Genomic DNA, 19142 nt, shown 5'->3' with positions numbered 1-19142 from the left:
AAACGACACAAGGAGAGGAGCGAGGCCGTCCTTCTCTCGTCAGGGTCGGCCACGGCTTCTCGGACAAAAAAACGGCATCAAAAACCGCCACCCTGCTGACTTCCAACAAGCAGAATGAAATGTTTTTTCGGAAGAACGGGGAATCTGTTCCTCCGATAACCTGCAAAAGTGTGTTCTCAATGGCTTTACATAAACCTTGATTGAAATAACACAACTAAAACTGCAGTTACATGCTCTGCTTGTCAGGAAAAACATTGGGGCTCGTTGTGCTGCGTGTTCCAAGCGCACAAGGGGCAGGATACACGCCTTCACGTCGCATTTGGAAGACCATCAGACATGGAGCCAGGCACATTGGGTCTGTTTGTAGATTCAAGGCCCTGCCTTTGCGCGCCGGCCGAAGGCAGATGAGATAATGAAATTAAGAGATAATTAAGCCAACCAGCTAGACGCCCCATAAGGCATAACCTTCTGCAGATGGGATCATGGCAGCAAACATTTGATTCTTTACGGTCTGGGCAAAGCAAGCCTCATGTGTGTAAACCGATTTAAGTTTTTGCAGAACCGATGCTTCGCCGAAGATTAGCACATTTCTTATGCATCATTGTCAGTTGCCAGTTTCACTGACTTACCGCTTCCCTGACGTGCAGTGGCCTATATTACAGGCTTAAACACACTAAATATATCCTTAAATCGTTTAAAGTCCTGATCAGGAACTGGCAGACACAGTCTGACCAACATTTTCCATTTCAGCATTTCTATAGATTGGGATGTTACATGATCCTTGTACTGCTGTGTTGACAGCACACAATGTTGCTACAGTATTCAGGAGAGGACCTCCAGGTTGCAGACTGTAAGAAGCAAAACTATTACAGCTAAAACAATATTTGATTTGAGCAACTGAAATATTAGTACTTAAAAGCAACACTAACAAAAACAACAGTTGTTCGCCTCGAACATCTCAGGTCAGGGTGTGGGTTACACCTCACCACAGAAAGATGCTCATCTGAACATCTGTCGCTCGGTCCCACTGACTGAAACCAGACTGGTGCTGTCAGTGGGTTCTGAAGCATCATCTCAGAGATCCTGGTCTACCAGCGCACAGGTGCCCACTGATGTTCCAGAATCATAAATCATCTAATGGTAAATAGACGAGGTGCTTCAACAACCCCATCAATCACCATCTGCTGTTCTCTGTCCTCTTTTGTTACCATGTGAACAAAGCCTGCCAGAAATTCATGAATAATCCGTGAGTTATGGAAGTGTACCCACGTGAGCTCTCGTGTTGAGGGTTCGGCCATGGCTCACTGTTGTTCGGGCCACGAAACAGTCCAACCGGTGTGTTTCAGAAAGAGTATGTCTAATCTACCAATGAACGAACAGACAGGTTGAATCCCCAATACTCTGCTGGGCATTTTGGACGCAAGGTTAATTTGAAAAAAGGCAGTAATCGCGTTTAAAGTCGAATGAAGTCGCATCAGATGGAGAGTAACCTCATTTCCTTGTGACGCAAAGGAAAATGAAAAGATTCACCTTTGGAGCATTTCATTTTTTATTTCATTATTCCCAGAGTGGGACTCTCAAGAGGTAAAAACTCTCCCTTCAAAACTGTCGCCACTCAAATTCGGTTCAGCTTGAAGAAAGAAAGAATTCTTCAGGCCCCGCAGGTCTGAGCGATTCTCAGGCAAAGAACCAGCCTGAACTGCTTAGATCTTTACAAAAGTCTACATACAAACTTCTCTTAATCGAAAAGGACCAACTACTAATTCCTAGCAATTGACAATATGATAATAGAACATGAAGCTTTCAAGTAATTTTAAGATGTTTGGGTTGTCTAGATTCTAACTGCATCTGTATATTCTGAAAGTTAGTTTGAACTTTAGCGGGAGTGTCTACGATAAAATGGAATAAAGGAAAAAAAGATACAACTGCATTTCAGCCACAGTAGTCTTATCTGAACTCAGACTAGAAGATTCCCATTAAAATATCTGTGCTTAGAAAATATCGGAGGGAATAAGGAAGTGTGAAACCTGAAGCTCGCATTATCCTGTTTCATTAACATCTCCATCGTGAAGTGACAGACACCTTGATTGTGCAGTCAATTACATTTAAGTCTTCTCTCCCTCACCATGTTAATTCTAATCCTTAAAACCCACACAAAAAGAGGGGGTTAGCCTATCAAAGAAAATAATCCACCAAGACATTAAACTTCTGAGCCTGCTGAATCTCACCGTCAGGCTCCCAACATTTACACTAATGGTGTGAAATGAAGGGCTTCTGTGATGCGAGCGCCCCCTTGTGGAGAAACCTCAGCCTGCTAAATGTGAGTGACCTACTGGTGCACGAAATGTTTTCCGTTGAGAAAAAAAACGCGAAAGTACAGACGCACCAGTGCGTATGGTGGTCAGGGCCGAGCCCAGGGCTGGAGTGTGCCAGAAGACCTTTAAAAACCACCCAGCCACTGAGTGACGGACAGGGCCGTCCACCAAGACCAGAAATCAAACGCTTGCCCGTCCCCCACGCAGAGAGCTGGGAGACGCAGATAGCCACTCGGGCCAGACCTCCAGAATTCAAATCCAGCTTGTCTTGTTGCACTTCCTGCACGCGCTCAGTCTGAAGCTGTCTGCAGACAGCCCGTCCAATTACCTACGGGACACGGCAACAGATGTTTTTCCCTTTTATGCGCAATTTTATTTTATTTATTTATTCCCCCCCCCCCTCCGAAAGAAGCCCCTGGTCCGATCTAAATGAAGAGGTGTCCATGGATGACTTTCAACATGTAAGTTTTGTTTATCAAATCATTTATGCGTGTATGATGGGGGTAAACAAATGCCATCTTAGTGCTATATGAAAATCAACGTTCCTATAAAAGATAATGAAAAATGTAATATTGCTACACTTCCTCTCCCCACAGGAAAAGCAGCGGCACGATGAACAAGCAGCCGGGCAGTGTGAGTTTAATAAAGATCCTGAAAGACCTGGATACTGCTAAGAGGGTCAGAAATATGAAAGGCAGAGCAGAGCAGTCAAGCCCCTTCAAATGACACCATTACACTTTTAGAAACCTCAGCGTGGTAAGCATCTAATTTCTAAAAAAAAAAAAAACGTTTTTTTTTTTAGAAAATCCACAGCTGAACTACAGGAACAGCCTCTTCTCATCTCTCATACTCTTCCTCTCTTCTCTTCTCTCATACTCTTCCTCTCTTCTCTTCTCTCATACTCTTTCTCTCTTCTCTTCTCTTCTCTTCTCTCATACTCTTCCTCTCTTCTCTTCTCTTCTCTTCTCTCATACTCTTCCTCTCTTCTCTTCTCTCATACTCTTCCTCTCTTCTCTTCTCTCATACTCTTCCTCTCTTCTCTTCTCTTCTCTTCTCTCATACTCTTCCTCTCTTCTCTTCTCTCATACTCTTTCTCTCTTCTCTTCTCTTCTCTTCTCTCATACTCTTCCTCTCTTCTCTTCTCTTCTCTCATACTCTTCCTCTCTTCTCTTCTCTCATACTCTTCCTCTCTTCTCTTCTCTCATACTCTTCCTCTCTTCTCATCTCTCATACTCTTCCTCTCCCCCAGTCCCTCCTCCTCTGACTCATCCGTCTCTCTTACCTTTAGTCTCTCCTTCTTCCTTCTCGTCTCAGGCCTGTAGGTGAACTTTGACCCTGTGGTACGATCCGGGATATGTGGTGGAGATTGGAGGATCGGCGAGCCTTCTGCGGTATGGGGGGGCGGGGGTGGAAAAGCCTCGCCACTGTTTCAGGCCTGGCTGATTCTCGTGGGATGCGGCCCGAATATTAAGACGCTGGCCTGGAAGAGACGGGCCCTAGGGCAGTGGGCCGGCTTTCTGATTCTCAGCTTGGTATCCTCATGAATCTTCAAAAGAGATGAGGAGGTTGGGGGTGGCGTGGGGGGGGGGGGGGGGGGGGGGGGGGGTTGGGCTCTCACTACCCTGTCTCCACTATCCATCTCCGCCTGTCTCTAATGGTGGTTATTAATCAGGGATGTGACAGCACTCAGATGTAGGGCAAGAGGTGTTTAAAAAGAATTACTAAGAGAATTAAAAAGTGTTTTTTTTCTGTATTCTTTCTACCAGAGAAAGGCCCAAGTACTTCAGACAGGCAGCAGTTCCTTCCCACATAGAGTCAGGTCACAAACCATCTCGACTGTTTCAAACTTCAGATTTCTTAGATCTTTTTGTAACTTCGGCTCGACGTGATCTGGGTTGCCCGGTTATTGCTATAAAACAAAGTCTTTGGGACAAGAGTTCAATGCGAGGCGTACCTGTTACAGAGCTACACTTCCTCACCCTGCAAACGTGCCTGGGCACTCACTGTCCCAACTCCGTCCGGCTCTGGAGGCCAATCAATCATCCAAATGTGTCAGATAGCAGGAAAAGAGCACAGAAGGCGTGTGCCCACGCCGCTGTGGGTGAGAGCGGGCACAACCACGCAGCGCCCCGGGCCAGACCAGCCCTTCCGTTTCTGCGCCAAGACTCCGGGAGGGGAAAGGGGTCCCTGCGGCCGGCGGGGGACTCTCGGCAGATCGGAGCAGGCGTGGTGAGGGGCGGCGATGGACCGCAGAGCGACGGCACTCGGGGAGGCAGAGACTGAGAGGTGGCCATTAGTGACACAGACGGACAGATTCTATTAACTGATTGGTATTCAGCCTACTTAGGCCCAATCACCTAGCAGACAGAACCACAGAAAGTGTGATCTGAAGTGAGTAAACAGTGCCCCCCCACCCCTCCCTGTCCGCCCCTTATCTGATTTGTGTGAAGGGAGGGTGGTGTTTGAAGTTCTTTGAGACTGAGATTCAAAGCACAACAGGACTCTGGACAGACAGAAGGGGAGAGAAATGAGGGGCCTTTTGATCCAGATGCAATGTCTTCTCTCTCTCTCTCTCTCTCCTTTCCCACTCTCTCTGTCTCACTCACTCTCTCACTCTTTCTCTCACTGTCCTCATCCACTCTCATTTCTCTCTTGCACTCGCATCTTTGACTCTGTCCTCTCTCTCTCTCTCTCCTCACTCACTGTCTCTCAGTTTACACTCTCATCTCACCATTCTTCTTTCTCTCTACACCCTTCCTCACTTTCTCTCTCTCTCTCTCTCTCTCTGTATTTCTAGTATACCACTGGTCTTATGTTAAAATAACAGCTCAGTGATAATACAGGTCAGCCACACCTAAAGTATTACCCTAACAATGACAGAAGCTTTATTGAGTCCTGCAGCCAATCGTTTCTGATGTACAGTTCACCAATCAAACAGCATAGAGACATCAGGAAAAACATGGAAGAAACAGACTGGACATCCTGTTGACTGTTATCACCAGTGGACAAATTACGTTAGTTTAGACAAAGGAAATCTAGTACACAATGTAACAAATTTCAAGGTAAAAAAAAACAACAATCTAAAAAAAACCAAAACACTATTGCACAAACACTCACACACACGCAAACATACAAATGCAAATATATAATACAATGCGCACACACAAACACAAACACACACACACACACACACACACACACACACACACACATACACATAAATAAGTGCTACTGGTAACCATGGAGATGAAAAGAATACTCCTATGTCTCTTTTGAACCATGATTCAATTAAATTTCCTCAAAACTTGAGGACGGAAATAAAGAGAATCTAATAGGAGTGGCACTGATCAGACAGCAACAAAGTCAAGCCTCCTTTAAACACTTCCATGAGCTGTGACATGTTCCTCAGGTTCCTGAGGAGCTGAGGTGTTTCCCACAGCTGGAGGTGATCTGCTTCCCCCCCGTATACAGCCACAGTAATATATTCATCTAAATCACTAGCTGATGGCAGAGACCCTCAAACACAGAGCAGCCATTGTATCTCCCCAACACAAACAGATTAGAGAGAAACAATGACTCATTTATTTAAAGTTTAAACCATAAATAGTTTATGATCTCATTTTAAAGCATCCCTAACACCTATTATTTGTCAAAGAAGGAAAAGATTCCAGGGCTAATAAACAAGCGTTTGTGGTTAAACTTGGCAGAAAATGACCTGGCTCTCGCAGACACGGGCGGCAGTAAAACTCTTTCCAATAACAGCTGCAGTATCCTCACTCTGATGTTTATGGAGAAGACACTGGGTAGTGATAAGAATGACACTTGTGCTGTCGCTTGGGAGTGAAAAAGGTAAATGTAGCATTACTAAACTATCAAAAACAACACGTGCTGTTCATCCCCATAAACGAAATACTGACACATATTTTACATGGCCTAGAAAACAAATTTTGTAACTGAACATTTCGGCGTCCTACGACCTCAGGATAAATACAAAAGGATATTTTATATACGTTTGTGCAAGTCCCACAAGACATGGCATACAGTGAGGCCGTATCAAGGGTCAAACCATCCTATGTGTGGTTGGGAGTGTGTGTGTGTGTGTGTGTGTGTGTGTGTGTGTGTGTGTGTGTATGTGCATGTGTGCAGGGGCTGGTAATGGAAAAGAGAGTGTGCATTTGATCTGGGAGATGTTCAGAGCTATGTTCGTGTCCCACTAGATTTAATCTCTTCAAAGCCTGGAGAACATGTTGCCCTCAAAACTGCGCACGAGAGTGTTTGTACATGCTGGAATACAGAAAGCCCAGTGCAGTATAGCTGGACAGACAGCGAGACAGACAGAGAGATGGACAGGTAGACAAGATTTCACAAAAAACATTTCCATATTAATGTATATCATTATCTGCACAAGAGAATTGCCAAGCTAATAGAAAAACTTTTTGACACGAAACAATTTGATCCAGGATAGAGTGAAAAATTAAATGTGTCCTCTAATCCACTTCACTGCGAACAGACAGAAGTCGAGCCACTACAGATGAGAACAAGCACCGCGCCTCTCCAACAGCTCATCCACCTTTCCTTCATATCACAGGAACGTGGAATAAACGCAACCCTGGTGGCGCGTGGCAAAAATATCCGCATGTTACCATGGTTATGGAAGGGAGAGAGAGAGGGAGAGAAAGAGAGAGAGAGAGAGAGAGAGAGAGAGGGAGGGAGGGAGGAAAACACTCAAGATGTTTCACACTTATCGAGGCATATGTCGTTTCCTTCTCATTATGAAAACAGAAGCAAGTGGTTCTCTGCGCTTGCTCGCCATGACAAATGAAGGACAAATAAAGCCGAGGAACCCTTATAAACACAAAGGGAAGCTAACGAGACAAAGGAATTAATTTGGTTAGAGTGGAGGGGCGCGCAGCGGATATATTGTCTTCAGACGGGAAGGAGGAGAGACTAGAAGCGCTAGGTCTTCCTTCGGTGAAGCGCACTTCCGGTTTCCTCTCCACCGAGCGCCAATTTAAAAGCGCGCGCGCGTGCGGCTGCGCGTTCTCACGGGCCGCTTTTCATGGACTACACGCGCGAGGACTTGCGCGGACCGCCGCGGTCCCGAAACCCATTAGTTCTCAGAAGAACGACGGGGTTGTTGAGGCGGTGAAAACTTGCGTCAACCTGAACCGACAATCTCGCTGTTACTCAGTCCGCCCGACACGTCCGTTATTCATTTGAAGGGGGGGCCCCCCCACGTTAACGATGTTTACCGGTTACGGTTGTGTCAACGTTACAAAAAACGAGGCCCCAATTTCGACTTCTTAAACCGGACGAGCCGAGAATGCACAGTCCCACCACGCAGCACTGTTGAAAACACGTTTTTAAGAGGCTATAACTCGACAATTGCCATTAAGGTAACGCGCCTCTGCGACTGCCAAGCAGCTACCACAGAAATAGGAATTAAGCCGACAGCAAATGTAACGGCTATTTCTCTTTAAATAAGCCCTCTGCCAGCAGGTGACTAATGGAGTGATTTCTGTCTAAAAAAAAATTGCGACATGAAAAGTCAAGCTCTTTTCACAGGCCTCTGAAGTGTAGGCCACACATCCCTCCCTCCCATTAGTGCGACCGACGCCTCTCTTCCACGTTCAACCCAGAGGCGGGGTGATTCACCGTAGTTCAGCCCCATGGCCCCTGGCTATGAACTTTAATTTCCACGTTTGCGAGCATTGTTAGCTTTCCGCCTGCCTCCAGGGTCATTAGCAACAACCCCACCGAATACTGCTGATATGCAAATGGACTTAATTATACCATGCTTTGTATTTCAGGCTCCCACCATGTTTGAATTGCTCGGCGTTCATGTAGAGAAACCAGCGCTGGACTTTTTTTTAAAGGGGAAATAAGCTGGAGCTACCTTCTGGCGTTCAAATTTGCACTAGTGTAAGAAGAGGGACAGTTCTATTTTCAGATAAATGTATTTTAAATTGCATTTCCGTTATATCTAAATGTGCTAAACTTTGCATAGTAATAGTTCTAATTTAAACTTCCGTAGCGTTGTACCCTTAAATCCCCACACTTCTTAACTGGTGAGCACAATTCTGCTAAACTATTCCTTTAAGTGGGCAGCGCAGAGCAAAACATTCATATACAAAACAATGCATTATTTTCAAACTAAAACTGTCTCTGGATATAGTTATGCCTAAAATACAGTGGATGCAAATTCAACATGGGAGTATGATTACAAGTAATATTAAAAAAACAAAGTAACAAAACAACTACAAAAACTACAAAAATGCCCTTCAGTTCACCAGCTGAAAATGTGAGCTTGTCTCCTGCTGCAGTGGATAAATAGCAGCACTCGAATGTGTTGTACTGACTCACATTAGCTTATGTAACTCGGCCAGCTCAAACTGTGAATGACAAACCTTGAGAGGAAAGACAGGAGTGTATATTCAAGTCTGTTTGACCCGATGAAACTTTTACTGATGTACCCAAGTCAAAATATATATTTATGGATTAGGTGAGAAAAGAAAGAAAGGTAGAAAGAAACAGACCATCCAAACTTCCTCCTCTGTATCAGTTTGGCATGGTCTCTCTGACGTTGACCTTTCTGAAGTTGCTGAGCTTGAAGTTCTTTGGTGACAGATCAAACTGAATGCATTCAGGCTTGGTCAATGGGACACGTTTCTCATCCCCGTATCGATGGCTCTCCTACAGAACAGCTACCGAAAAGCGTTTTTTTTTTTTCTTTCTTCCACCAGTTCGGCTCTGGGCCCGAGTTTCAACAACATGAGGGTGGTGCTGACAGCTTGGCAGCAATAAACTGACAGATATCACCAACTCCTCCAAATCTAAATTAAAAAAACGGGGTGGGGGAGATCAATAGATCGACTGAATCTTCAGCACCGAGGGGGTGTTTGGGTTCAGCTCCTAGGCTATGCCCTGCGACAGGGCTTTTCAGGGGCAACAATTACAAAGACCTTGGTGGATGAAAAAAAAAACCATCACATCACCCAGTTGATTTACATTTTAATTATGGTTTTGTTTACATTCCCATTTATCATTACCAAGGACCATTTCAAGGTTGTTCTTGATGATGCCTGCCACGAAAGCAGCATTAAAGTTAACAGATGGATAAAGCAATGCGGTATTCCACTGGACTTCTGTTTATGTCGGGGTAGTCTGGAGGATGTACATAAATTAACCACCCAAGTGAGAAGAAAAAAATGCCACTACATATTCTCCAACTTTCAATGATCTTTTCCTCTAGCCGCAGTCACCAATCATTCTCGACGTACTATTTATTCCATCTGCACACGAAGCGCACGAGGAAGAGCAAGATTATCGCTTTTATTTAATCCAGAATTGATTATAACATCCTTTTGACTTTCTCTCCCTCCTCTAAGACATCATAATCTTATTCCACCTCTGGGTATCAACAACTATTAAGAGCCTTACAGAAAAAATCCACTTTTTTCTGTATATAAATCCACACACACACACACACACACACACACACACACACACACACACACACACACACACACACACATTTTCCCCAAATTCCCCGTTCTGCAACATTGGTAGTGATGACTCACCTACATTTCAAGCAGAAATGACAGGACCTAGCATACATTAAGGGTGTTTTGAGGATTTTTGTATGCTGAAGCATGACCCAGCTGAGATCTTTTTATTTTTTTTGACTGATGTCAGAATCAATAAAGCCCCTTTTCAAACATAATCTGGCAGCTCTATGCCTTATTATCATTATCTCTCTCTCTTTCTGCCCGTGTGCTGTCTATCGTTCTCTTTAAACCATAATCTAGAGTTGTCCTGTGTGTCCTGAGTTTCGCTGCACTCCTTACAAATGGAGCTTAAGAGTCAGGGTTTCTCCACCTGTTTGCTCTCCTAATGACCAATGACAATTACACAGGTCATTTTCCACAGTGTTTGGCCACCTGGATGTTGAAGACCTTCTGTTTGCTGTGCAGTGACTAGAATACGAATGCGAAGTGGAACCGGAACCCAAATACCACAACCATAGCTGCAGTTCCTTCAGATCTGTGCGCGGTGCTGAAACAAAACTGAATGTACCAGTTCGGAGGTTTTAAGAATCTACTGTACTTAGGAGCTACAACTATAATACAGTCCAGACAGATGTGCACATGCTGTCCTATCACCCTGCGTTATGCATATGTGACACAGGCTGTCCAATCACACTGCAATATACATGTGCTACCTATACATGAAAAGGACTGTGATTCTTCTGTGGTTCGACCAAGACATCGCAGATGTGAACGCTTTTGGTGAAATCAAGTCAAAGTTAATTTGAACATACTGTACATCATCATACACAGCACAGCTAGCAGTGACGTGCCTTGGCAAAAAAAGAAAACATTTTGGAACGGAAAGGTGGAACGTAATGACCATATATGCAGTATATACACTAAATAAATATAAATGACAAAGATATGTAGAATTCAGAGCAGCGTCCCATGTTGAGCAGAGAGCAAACTGCAAAATGTGTGAAGCGGATATGCTATGCTGTGCTGTTGGGCAGGGAGAGATAAAGAGTGTATGTGTGTGTGTGTGGGGGGGGGGGGGGGGGGGGGTTAGTGGAAGAGTCCTGTACATTATGTTTGAGGGTGAGGTTCTAATTGCAGTCTTCGGTTAGTCTGGATGGCTTGGGTGGGAAGAAACTCTTCCTCATCTTGTCTGTGCTTCAGGGAGAGGAAGCAGTTGTTTGACCTCAGCAGGGAGAACTGTCCGTCGTTGGGATGGCTGGGGGTCTCTCACAGTTCTCCAAGTCCTGGTCCAGCACCTTTTACCGGTGAGCAAAATTAGTGTGAATGATGTGCTTGGCACTCTCTGGAAAGCCTGTCTGTCCTGCATGGTGGTGTTCTCACACCAGGCTGCGATGTTCCCTGTGAAGATGCTTTTGATGGTGCAGGTGTGGCAGCTCCACAACACCTTGGAGTCTGTGGTGGTAGAGACGCTGGCCAAACTGGCAGGTCCTGCGAGACGTGATAATGATGATCGTACTTGAAACTACTCTCGTCTCTACTCCTTCTACTGCGGCTCCGTCAATCTGTCAGGGAGGCAACTCCTTTCCTGCTTCTTCCTGCAGGCGACCATCAGCTCCTTTGTCTTGCTGACGTTAAAGATTATTTTCTGGCACCGGTTCTTTAGATCTTTAATCTCCTCCAGGCAGGCCCTCTCATCACTGTCTGAGATCAGACTTACCCCCGCACTGTCGTCAGCCAATGCAACGCTGGTGGTCGAGCTGGAATCGGCCACGCAGTCGTGAGTGTGGAGGGAGTACTGCAGAGGACTGAAGATGCAGCCCTGAGGCACTCCTCTGTGGAGGCCGAGTGTGGGTGAGACGTGTCTGCCTACCACCTGTGGGTGTGTCACCGTCCAGAAAATTCCTGATGAAGACTTTAAGGTCTCATTACCAGTGTTGCGAATAACGCCGTTAAAAATAACGGCGTTAGGTAACGTCGTCATTTTGTCAGTAACGGGATAATATAATTAGTTACTTTTCCTGTCGTTACAACACCGTTTACGTTACTGGTCATTAAAAGCGGTGCGTTACTATATACTGATATACTAATGCGAGCGGACCGCTGCCCAGGCTAGTGAGGAGTAACAGATCCCGATAGGTCACAGTTCTCGGTGTAACACCTGTTTAACTTAACAAGTCAGTAAGCAATTGGCTAAGGCAGCGTTATGATAGCCAATCAGAGCCAGTGTTTTTACACGCACGCCGAAGCACGCGAGTGACACGACACAAACGGAGAAGAGGCCGAAATGGCGTCAGGTGCAAGCCGAAGAAAACTAGAACTTTCAAGGCGATATAAACATTATTTAAGAAAATACTTGAAGTTCCTGAACGTCTACCAGACTGGGTATTTGATTTATTTAATTAAGAATAGAGATATTATTATTAAGTTTACTTCTGTTGTAAACAAACCAGTTGTCTCAGGTTGAGAGAATTTAATTTCATAGATGTAAATGCACTTTATATAGTGTAACTGTTTACTTTTGCTTTTTTTTCCCCAAAGATTTGGGATTTTAAAGGATTTTATCCTGCACTGGTCTGTGGATGTGCAATAAATATCAAAAGTTAAACAATTTTCTGATCTACTCATTTCAACTGACTGAAAACTGCTTAAAAAAAACTTAATTGGCATATAACCTTTTTTTAACTGTAACGCAAATAGTTACTTTCCCTGGTAACGAGTTACTTTTATTATAGAGTAATTCAGTTACTAACTCAGTTACTTTTTTGAACAAGTAGTGAGTAACTATAACTAATTACTTTTTTAAAGTAACATTCCCAACACTGCTCATTACATAGAGAGGAGGCCAGCGGAATCTCAATGCCCTCATATTATTAGCTGATGGTCTCTACTTACCGGTCTCGTTCTAAGGGCAGTTAACAGCCGGAAAAATCAGCTGGTCATAAATTATGAGTGAACATTCCCATTTGGTGCAAAGCCTGTGAAATTGAAAAGTCTAATCATGGACACGTGGGCAGTAGTAATTTATTAAAATGTTGGACCGGCATGGAAAGTGATTTTAAGCCCGAGACAAAGACGACTCCAACGTAACAGGAGATGATGAGGGAACTTTCTTATTTCAACACATTTTACTCACCACTGATCAAATTCTACTTTGATGTCAGCATCATTTAAGAGCTAATGAATATTGCTTTTAGCACATTCTCATCATACTCCATAATGAGGTTCTAAAAACACATGAATCATGGAACTTTCATTTGGTTGTTTTTCTATTCTAAAGCATTGTTTCTCTGTGACAGCTAAAGTGGGGGCTGATGGTTCGCAGTGCGTTGAAAAAGCTCCTCGGCGATATGATTGTGTCTCTGGGACCTGATCAAAGGGGAGCACCAGCTGGACTTGTTAACGCCACCGCTGAATCACTCAAAGCGGACATGTGGAATTATTCCGTTCGATCAGCACGAGCGAGCTTCGTCACGATGCAGGTCCCTCTCCTTCGTGTTAGCATGAAAGTCGTAATACATGCTGGTGAGGAGAGCTTCCTGGGCTTGGAGGGGTGGCCTACATCCACCGCTCCTCCGCACTAGAGCCGACTTCATCCCTCACATCACGATCGTCACATGGGGGGGGGGGTTGAGGTGATTCGGTTACGTGCGTTGCTGAAATCATCATCATATTTTTTTAGTCAACAGCATCTAAAGATTCCTCACGCCATTTCTCTGACATGACGTCATACAAAGTTATAGCAGTGACCGGACATTAAAATGTAATACTGATGGCGCTTTTAAGACCCAGCGCAGATTTAACCACAACCCATCTATGAAGCAACACCGAGCAATTAAATCCAGGCACAAGGTTAAGTGCTGTAATTGTTATTGCATCTTGTTGTAACCAGCTTACATTGTAGGATAATGACATGTAAAGAAAAAGGAATTTTAACACAGTACCGCTTTGACTAACCGCCATGTTCGATTCCTTTATCCATACAAACCTGAGATATATGGTCATCAACAGCGCAGTCTATTGTTAGCACTGCCATATGGAATCAATCATCCCCTGTGAGAGATGACACTGGTAATTAAATAATTGTAAAGGCGATTAATTAATGTAATGGGGGTTGGATGTACTTAGCACACAATTCTCATGTCATAACTTGTTTGTAGGTGGAAAAAGGTGCTTTTATCTGGCATGGGAATTTGGACAGGGTTCTCCTTTAACTAGACGACCTACAGAGTGGAATCCAATCTGAATAAATATGCTTTTGTCTGAGTTGATGAAGCAAAGCCTTCAGTCATGAATTACTTCTGGAGGAGAGGAAACATTCCCTCCAAGATCAAAGAAGAAAGAGGAGAAATGGCTGTGTGACAGAAGGAAAATGAGAGTCGGAAACGCTGCGCTCCAGGTCTTCTGTGCAAACGCTCTTTGTCAACGTCATTTTACGGCATCATCTTGTCTTGACTAACAACAAAAGCAACACACTTTACTGGGGCAGACGTCTGTCTGATTGCTCTCCCTGGTGTTATTTCTCATGTTAAAATCAGACATTAACGGAGAAAACTCAAAGGTTCCTGGTGTCTGCGACATTTACAGTGATGGACAGGCAGATATGGATGAGAACACTGCCTCAATGGAACATCTCTCTCTCTCTCTCTCTCTCTCTCTGCCATGCCTCACTGTTTCTTTGCACAACAACACAGCAGTGATGTTTCACATCACCACGGCTTCTGGGAATAATATTACGTTATGCAGTCGACACTCAAAAACACACACACATTAAGACAAATGAGTGGAAGCCAATCTTAATTGTCCAGCAAACCAAAAAATTATGGAAGATGAATCATATCTAACCCTCCATCCACAGAGAGAGAGAGAGAGAGAGATAGAGAGAGAGAAAGAGAGACAGAGAGATGTTTAACAATTAGATAATGAGCAGAATGCCAGAGAGAAACTGTTAGGGAACAGAAAACACTCTTGCATCGTATATTTCTGCACTGGTTTAGTTGAGCTGCGCAATGACAGGAGATCAGTTCAGTGACGTGATCCTGAACCCTGCACTAAAGTCATGTGGTGCATTTCAGAGAGAAAAAACTGAAAAATGAGCTGTAAATAGTGCAGATCAACTGGGACAAGGTTTAATTCTCTAAAAGGGACTGATGGCAGCTTGCTGAAATCCTCTGGGTACCGCGCCGTGCGCTGCAGAGTCACGCGTGCATTTGGGAGGTGGCAAAATGAAGCCCTATTGCAATTATTGAATTAGTTTAGCATATATGGGATTAAAAATACAAGCTAATGCTTCAGGAGTGAGACGTTGAAATCCTTAAACCTTGAAAAAATCAAACTGAAAATCCAATCGCACCCGTCATGGGCAGCTTTCAAATGTTGGTCAAGCAAACTGACAAGTGTGATCACATCAAACTTTACGTAGCAGGCGTGAGGTTTCTTCTGTTTTTAAATACAGCATTCAGTTTTCTGTTTTTCCAAAATGGTTTCAAATGTCGCATATATTACCGCATGGCCATGGCACACCACAAAATCTGTAAGTTGGTCTGCAAAATCAAATCCTGATTGGGATTTAAAGGTTTCCATTGCGTTTACATCTTCTCTCCGGTAAAATATGACAGTCAGCATGTCGGTGCCATAGGGTCCAATATTTCATCATGACCAGTTGAGATATTGAATTAGAAGGAGACAGTGGAAAATGCAGAAATCTGTCTCAATCATAAAAACAAACAAAAAACTCCCACCCAAACAAAACAAAGCTCATGTTGATACTAGTCTTGGCGCGTTTCATTTTATTATCATTGCCACAGAGGAAAATGACGAGGTGCCATTTTTGTTTGAGTTAAAGGAGGTCAGACAGGTGATCAGTAATATGAGGGTCTTGTGATTCTGGCTAGTTGAATGAAATCTTGGGAGATTTGAGTTGCATTAATCTCTAACCCTAGTGAAGTACATAGGGTGCTGGCACGGAGACAAATGTCTGATGGTGATGGTGAAATGCTGACAAAATGTGACCCAATTGGACTGAATGGTGGCAAAAGAGCCATTAGATCTGTGATATTTAGCAGAGGAAAAGACCAGCGAGTGCATCTACTGGGAACCACACCGGCCCCGCCAGGCAGACATTACTAAAGCCCTCTTAATTGCATGGGTGTGTAACCATCGGGCTCGGGTGACAGATATGACCCCTGGAGGTCTCGCCCCACGGGGAGCAAACAGGTGGTCAGATCGGACCCTGGCCACACCTATGAGAAGAAGAAGCTCCCACACAGCACCTGCGCTAAAAGGCACCAGCGTACAGGATGAAGAACAATGTGGGCTGTGGTTGTCCCTTCCTGAATGACGTTAGAAAACAAAAAACATCTTGATATGACTTTTCATGCCTGGCGAGGCTAAATGGCGGTGATGTCCTGCGGTTTAATTTGTTTTTGTAAATAAATGGATTCCTCGTCCCCTCAATTAATCAGAACACGTAAACCAATCAGCGTGTCCGGTAATTGTCCAAGCTTCTATTTCAGTTAGTAATGAAGTCCCTGGTAAATAAGGTGAAGGGGACTTGGAATTAAGTAGACAAACATGCCCTGACACACCCAGACAGGCAGCACACCTGAAATCTCCATCCCACAACACTGAAGGTGGAGAACATGGACAGCCTGGTCGTTTAGAGTTCGTTTTGATAACTCATACCATTTAAGAAGATCTTCTGCCTTGAGTTCACTGCCCGCGAGATTATTTCATACTAGCCACAACATATGAAGCTGTCGGCATTTAAATGAAATCATTATCACACAGCATGTAGGTTAACTCATGTTACATCCTTCAAAAAACATTTTCGCTAAGTAGAAACGGCAGTCGGTTAAGGGAATGTGGTATTATCGGCAATCAGAACAGCTGTGACGGGTGTATGTCTGTGGTCTTGTTCATCTTTTCTTAAAATGATGCGCTGGCTAACGTACATGAGGTAAAGACAGAATTCAAGTATTCGGGGAGAAGGTTACAGCTAATGCAGTCTGTACCAGCACAGCTCTGATACAGCAACACTACTAGTACACCACAGTGCAAAAGAGTAAGACTGAACTCATCCGTATCTCTGTCCCTCTCTTCTAGTGCATGAACAAGTGCTGTTTGATGTCATTGTCTGTCACCCCCCCCCACCTCGCACACAATTTCCATATGCAGATTTTGGCATAATTAGGATCAGAAAAATGTTTTGTATAATTAGCAATAAAGCAGCCCGGTAATATTACAGAGGCGGGATCTTTTAAATAATGGGTGTAATTAGGCTGGATTTCAGGAGATCAGGGCAAGTCTTGATGCATAACCAATTACACCGTGCTTTCAGACTACTGCTGTACGTAATATTTATAACTCCATTACATATGTGAAAATTAATTATAGTCTGACCAAATATAGTCCTAATTTCATTTTCTACTCTCTATTTTCAGACATTGTTCTCACAACATTCGGTGAAACTGCTTTACAACTAGATATATGTTAATGTTAATAAATAAATATGATATTTAATCCTAAACAGTCAAATGAATGTTTCCTTTAGCAAAGGGCAATGAGAAATTATACATTTTTCTGTTTATAACTTGATACTTTTAAAGTTTAAATATGTATGTCAATCCAAGCATAACCACGACTGTGTTTGAACAAAACCTCTGAAAGACTGCCAGCCTACAGTGTTAATATCACAACTGCACCATCATCAAACCTACGTCCTCTTCCTCCTTAACAGAGCGCAATCGTTCCTTCAGTGCAACATCACCAGGAGCATCATCACTTCGTATCAACCCAGTCGCCGTGTCACGAATGGCGCACGCCGCTCTCAGCACGTGTGTACCGGAGCCCAGCCGTGCCCGGCCATCCGCGATCAAGGTCGCGCTCGTGATCCACTCCGGCAGCCCTCCGTGAACGGCGCCCCCTAGAGGCGGTGGCCGCCACGCCTGTTCCCGCCACATTCGGGCCTGCTGTGGACCTGGTGAAGCGGGGTCTGATTGGCTGCGTGCTCTGCCGTTCCGAGGGAAACGCCAGCGCACCTCGGAGGTCCTGTGACCATGTGATCAAGGTGTTTGCTTAGGTGCCTGCACTGAGCCTGATTCTTCAGGTCTGTGATCCTTCTCATTACATATACGTCTGCACACACGACGCTGTGTTTTTAACACTGTGCTAGCAGCATGGAAGTTTCCAGAAGACAGCAGGGGCAGGAAACGTGGTGCTTCTGTTATGGAATTAACCTCCCCGCTCTGGAAAGAAGGGACGTGATTCATTAGTCACGCTCTGATCGGCGGTTGTCTTCCATTAGCAGTCTTTTCTGCTGTCTTCTGCAAACTTCCATGGTGTTACCACAGGGCCCCCTAAAAGAAAAGACATCTGTGCGGCTGGCAGTGCCCACATTATTGTTAAAATAAACGTTATGGCTGGTGCATCCCACATTATAAGTATTAAAGAAAAACTAATCTTGCAGACTTGTTAACAGCATTGTGCACATCAATTCTCTAGACGTGTAAATAATTCAAGCTGGCGGATACGTGAGGAGGGCGGAGCCTATGTAATACGTCTTACTCCTAACATTAATGCGCTGGACTAAGAAAAATATGATCATAATCAAAAGTAGCTTTTGGCAGTGCGGTGGCTTCATCACGCGCAACAGGGTCCGGGGTGTGGGAGTGTTCTGTGGAGATCTCCTGTTCCTGTCAGCCCTGATCAACGACAGTTGTGGAAGAAGATGAGGAAAAGCCCCGCCCCCTCTCCGGCGGGTTTCACCGCCAACGATTCACAGCACCGTCAGCTGACGGGGGTTCTGGTAAAGGTTCCCAGGTTATGACACCTTGGCCTATAAATGTCAAGATGGTTCGGGTCAGGGAACGTGGTGCAAGACGACATGGGGTTGTCCTCACAGACATGGGGTTGTCCTCACAGACATGGGGTTTTCCTCACAGACATGGGGTTTTCCTCACAGACATGGGGTTGTCCTCACAGACATGGGGTTGTTCTCACAGACATGGGGTTGTTCTCACAGACATGGGGTTGTTCTCACAGACATGGGGTTGTCCTCACAGACATGGGGTTGTTCTCACAGACATGGGGTTGTTCTCACAGACATGGAGTTGTCCTCACAGACATGGGGTTGTTCTCACAGACATGGGGTTGTCCTCACAGACATGGGGTTGTCCTCACAGACATGGGGTTGTTCTCACAGACATGGGGTTGTCCTCACAGACATGGGGTTGTTCTCACAGACATGGGGTTGTCCTCACAGAAATGGGGTTGTCCTCACAGACATGGGGTTGTCCTCACAGACATGGGGTTGTTCTCACAG

This window comes from Brachyhypopomus gauderio, chromosome 9 (assembly GCF_052324685.1).
Source record: "Brachyhypopomus gauderio isolate BG-103 chromosome 9, BGAUD_0.2, whole genome shotgun sequence".
NCBI lineage: Eukaryota > Metazoa > Chordata > Actinopteri > Gymnotiformes > Hypopomidae > Brachyhypopomus > Brachyhypopomus gauderio.
This window is presented reverse-complemented; position numbering follows the sequence as displayed.